Here is a 5,751-nt window from a genome sequence, read left to right on the forward strand (position 1 = left end):
CAGTGGATCAAAAGCAATCTCGACTGAAGCAATTAATTCAATTGCGATTGGTTAGGGCGAGTAACATAAAATGCCAGGAAAACGATCCTGGATACGTGGAGAGCAGAACGAATGTTTCTTCTCTCTGAAAGAGATAGCCTTCATATAAGAACACTGCAGCCATACAAGTGTTTGAATTTATCATTATTATTTTTTTTAAAAAGCGTTGCTTATGAATTGTTGGTAGAATCAATTGACCGAATTTCAGGGACAAGGAAATGTGCAAAGCTTAAACCTCCTGGGAAAAGAAGAGCTACATTATATTCCCCCCCCCTCCAAAAAAACCCAACTTGTAATATTTGGTAAACAGCATCATAGTAATTTAATAGAGGACAAATCTGTTGTGCAGTGGGAAGAGAGTGAAACGGAAAGCATCAGATTGAACAGAAGAAGAAGAAGAAGAAGAAGAAGAAGAAGAAGAAGAAGAAGAAGAAGAAGAAGAAGAAGAAGAAGAAGAAGAAGAAGAAGAAGAAGAAGAAGAAGAAGAAGAGATTGGATTTATACCCCATGGCCCTTCACTACCCAAAGGAGTCTCAGAGTGGCTTACAAACTCCTTTCCCTTCCCCTCCCCACAACAGACACCCTGTGAGGTGGGCGGGGCTGAGAGAGCTCTGACAGAAACTGCTCTTTTTCAAGGACAGCTGTGCCAGAGCTTGCAACTGACCCAAGGTCACATCAGCAGGTGCAAGGGGAGGAGTGGGGAATCAAACCCAGTGAGGTAGGTGGGGCTGAGAGAGCTCTTTCTAGAACTGTCCTTGAGAGAACCCCTCTTATCAGAGCTATGCCTTGCCCAAGACCATCCAGCAGGTGCAAGTGGAGGAGCGGGGAAATCAAACCCGGTTCTCCCAGATTAGAGTCCACGCACTTAACCACGACACCAAACTGGCGGTGTGATGCAGCATGGAGTTGAGGGGTTGTTCTGAAAGCTCTCAATTTCTGTCATGGTAGAATATGTATGATGCACTTTACTACCAAAACATCTGGCAGGGACACCCTTTCTTGTCCTGCTGTCCAGTTTTGTGGGTGGCTTCTGCTGCTACTGCCATTACCACTTGTGCCGAGTTTGGCCTTCCTTCCTGCCACCACGGTTGGTCCCCCACACACACACTGGTTCTGTTCGTGTTTTCTTCCTCTTCCCACCTCTGAAATTAAACTCCCGTTCACAGCCCAGAGCTGGACACCCTGCCCTATGAACTTGAGGCCCCAGGGTCACATGACCATCCGAGACTCCCTCTAATTGGCTCTGATTTTCAGGCCTGATGAAAGGCCTGTTCCAGACCACTGGAGTAGGAGATGGGAAAGAAGATACTTAAGTGATTGTGAATGTTCCATCTGCACTGCACAGTTCTCTTGGGGAATTTTGGGCATACCCGCTTTCCGCTGGGAGGAGGAGTTCAAGTTTATAAAATGGAGCATGCATGAGCTACACCCTTTCAGTAGACAAGCTAGTTACTGCCTGTTTGTTCAAGTGGGAGGAGTCCTGCTGGGGATTATTAGGAAGGGAATTGAAAACCAATCAGCCAGTATCATAATGCCTCTGTATAAATCAGTGGTGCAACCTCATTTGGAATACTGTGTGCAGTTCTGGTCACCACACCTCAAAAAGGATATAGCATTGGAAAAAGTGCAGAAAAGGGCAACTCAAATGATAAGAGGGTTGGAACACTTTCCCTATGAAGAAAGGCTAAAGCGCTCAGGGCTCTTTAGCCTGGAGAAACGACGGCTGAGGGGTGACATGATCGAGCTTGATAAGATTATGCGTGGGATAGAGCAGGTTGAGAAAGAAGTACTTTTCTCCTTTTCTCACAATACAAGAACTTGTGGGTGCTCAATGAAATTGCTGAGCAGTCAGGTTAGAACAGATAAAAGGAAGTCCTTCTTCACCCAAAGAGTGATCAACACATGGAATTCACTGCCACGGGAGGTGGTGGCGGCTACAAGCATTGCCGGCTTCAAAAGGGAATTTGATAGGCATATGGAGCGTAGGTCCATCAGTGACTGTGAGCCACAAGGTACAGATAGGAACTCTGGGGCAAGGGATGTTCGGTATTCTCGTTGCTTGGGGGGGCAATGGTGGGAGGGCTCCTAGTGTCCTGGCCCCACTGGTGGGCTTCCTGATGGCACCTGGTATTTTTGGCCACTGTGTGACAGAGTGTTGGACTGGATGGGCCATTGACCTGATCCAACATTGGCTTCTCTTATGTTCTTATGAAGTACTCCTGATTAGTCTTTGTGTGTGTGTGTGTGTGCCCTAAGTCGTAGTCGACTTATGACAACTCCTCAAGGGTGTTCAAGGCAAGAGACATTCAGAGATGGTTTGTCATTGCCTGACTCCCCATAGAGACCCAGGACACCATTGGTGGTGGTCGCCCGTCCAAATACTAACCAGGGTCGATCCTACTTACCTCCTGAGACGTTATGAGATTTGGCTAGCCTGTACTATCCATGTCAGTGTAGAATTGCTCATCAGACAGCAACATTTCTGCTTTTGCATCCTCTCTTCAAGCTGTCTCTTTCTGCCTTGTGAAGGCTAAGGGGCGTGCTTTCCCACGCTGACAGGATGATCCACAAGTTCCAATACACGAAAAAAAGTAGTTTTGCCATTGTTGGTGCACAAAAGTGAGTTCAGGTGTGGGTTTTTTTGGTAGGAGGTAGAGCAACGGGAGAAAGCAACTCTTTTGTTGTTGTTGGTCAGTCGCACAGTCGAGCCCGACTCTTTGTGACCCCATGGGCCACATCATGCCAGGCCCTCCTGTTTGGCGTAGCGGTTAAAAGTGCAGACTCTAATCTGGAAGAACCGGGTTTGATTCCCCACTCCTCCACTTGCAGCTGCTGGATGACCTTGGGCAAGCCATAGTTCTGGTAAGAGCTGTTCTTGAAAAAGAGCAGTTTCTTGTCAGAGCTCTCTGAGCCCCGCCTACCTCAAAGGGTGTCTGTTGTGGGGAGGGGAAGGGAAAGGAGTTTGTAAGCCACTCTGAGACACCTTTGGGTTGTGAAGGGCAGGGTATAAATCCAATCTCCTCCTCCTCCTCCTCCTCCTCCTCCTCTTCTTCTTCCCTCATCCTCCGGAGTTTGCTCAACTTCACGTTAGTTGCCTCAATAACACCGTCTAACCACCTCATCCTTTTCCGTCCCCTTCTTCTTTGACCTTCAATCCTTCCCAGCATCAGGGTCTTCTCCAGTGAGGGCTCCCTTCTCCTTTGGGGGCCAAAGTATTAGGCTTTGATTCCCTCCCCCCTTTTCTCCTTTGAAGTCCCAGTTTATCTCCGCATCCCAGACTGTCCCTTTGTGGCCGCCTCAGTTATCTGACCTTACCGGACGCCGTGGTGGCAGCGCGACTCGACTCGATCTGGAAGCGAGGAACAGAGGGCGAAATTCGGCCTGCACACAAACAGCCTGAGCTCCCTTATCAGCGTTCCTAAGCAACCGAGTCCAGTCACCGGACCATTGAGCGAGATCCGGCTATAACCATCGTAGGAGCCAAAGAAGTGTTGTTTGGAAGGTCCCCCCCCCCTTAATTCTGGCAGCAACTTGTGTTAATATATGAACGACTCCTAATGGGCAACAGATGCTGCCTTTTAAAATCCATATTCGATTGGACGGCAGGTTAGGGGAGCTCGTCGAAGATGGGGAGAAGCAGCTGGTATCAATTTAGGACAAACGTTTTGCGCTGCCTCCTGACCACTCTGAATGCGGGCATTATCAGGCTATGAAGTGATACTAATGGTGTTTATTGTAATATCTCTGGCAGCGGCCTGGGTTTGGAAACCGTCGCTGTGAGGAGAAATAGGCGCGCTCTCTTTATGCGCTCGTGAAGTCGAAATTAAAACGGGCTAGGTGGACGTACAAAAAAAATGACACTTAATTTTGGAAAGGTTTCTTCGGCACTCTTTTCGCCTGGCTCCGGGGAGGGTTCCTGGTCGAGCCAATGATTTTCTGCCACATAAAACCCGTTCTGTGAGTAACTTTGGGGGGGGGGACCGTCCTGTTATAGCCTGCGTTCAAATAGCGAGCAAGGTCAGGAAGCGGATTTTGCATGCTTCCACAGAGTGTTGAGTCTTTGAAGAGAGAAGAAGAGATTGAATATATACCCCACCCTTCACTCAGAGTCTCAGAGCGGCTTACAAACTCCTTTCCCTTCCCCTCCCCACAACAGACATTCCCCAGAGCATAACTCACTAGCATAACTTATTTGCATATGGATTGCTAGCTATGGGCGGGGGGGGGAACGTGCAGATCTGTCCTCGCAGAGGAGTGAGAGCTTGTACCTGAATAAAACTTGGTCTTAAAGGTGCCACTGGACTGTTTTGGACCGGGGGGCCGGGGGGAGCTCTGCAACTTACCTGGCTGCTTTTTGATCTGACTGAGGGCTGCTGGGAGCAGGGGGTGGGGCTTGTTGCATGTACCTGCCCCCTGGGCTCTTTACTGCCGGAGCTCCGCTCCTGTGCGCTCCTGCTGGAAATGACCCCTGTACACCAAACATGCTCCTCAGGCAGAAGCCCTTCTGGCCCCAGAAGCATCCAAGTCAGCATACGTTCACTAAACCTAATTCTCACATCTCACCCACCTTGTTAAAAAAAACAAATCAAATTGCTTGAATGCAAAGTACTGAGTGCCATGTAAGCTTAGCATCAGCTAGGGAGGGAAATATAGATCAGGGTTCCCCAACGTGGGGCCCATGGCACCCACCAATTGTTTTTAGAAAAGTGGGCAATGCCAGTTGGGGCTTTTGCCCACCAAGGCCTCATATTGGTCACCAAAGGTTTGAGTGGTTGTATGGATTTTTGAAGAAGACGAAGAAGAGGAAGAGATTGGATTTATACCCTGCCTTTCACTACCCAAAGGAGTCTCAGAGTGTCTTACAGTCCCTTTCCCTTCCCCTCCCCACAACAAACACCCTGTGAGGTAGGTGGGGCTGAGGGAGCTCTTTTGAGAACAACTCTGGGAGAACTTTTGAGTGGCCCAAGGTCACACCGACAGCTGCAAGTGGAGGAGTGGGGAATCAAACCCGGTTCTCCCAGATCAGAGTCCGCGCACTTAACCACTACACCAAACTGGGTGAGGAGGAAGGATACCATCAGCTGCTGAAATATAGAATTTAAGACTTCTCTTGTTTGCTTAGCTGGACAAAATTATGTTTGTTTGTTTTTTACCTTCAACGCACAGTCCTCATTTAGGAGTAAATGTATTAGGCTTGAGTTGATAGCAACGCTTTGCCGTTCTGCATGCGGCCCTTCTGCCCTTGAGGTTTTCACCCGGGCAGAGCGACACCATCTTTTAAGAAACATCTCTGCTATTTAGCCCTGACCTAGAGCTGTTGCAGAGTTCTTCAGAGCAAATATGAACCCCGTCTTTATTACTCTTCCATCACTTAGCCAGGTATAATGATCTTGAAATACTTCCAAGCAGTGCCTTAATTTCCCCCAGGGAGGGCATTAATGTAACAGTGGTGCCGTTCATTTCATAGTGAGGTCCCCGAAGCGAGGGGGAAGTTGGCACGGTGCCTCCACCACCTCTCCCTGGACTTTTAGTACGGTGTATGTCTAATGTACCTTCTGACTGAGGAAAGGGGACTCTTGTATAAAAGAGATATGGGGAAATTACTTGCAATAAGCATTCCCCGGAGAGATCGATTCGCAGGAAGGGAGAATGGTGACGACTCTCAAGAGGGAAAGACAATATGCGATTCTGATTATCACGAAGCAACATGAG

This window comes from Gekko japonicus, unplaced genomic scaffold (assembly GCF_001447785.1).
Source record: "Gekko japonicus isolate JY-2015 unplaced genomic scaffold, Gekko_japonicus_V1.1 scaffold1115, whole genome shotgun sequence".
Classification (NCBI taxonomy): domain Eukaryota; kingdom Metazoa; phylum Chordata; class Lepidosauria; order Squamata; family Gekkonidae; genus Gekko; species Gekko japonicus.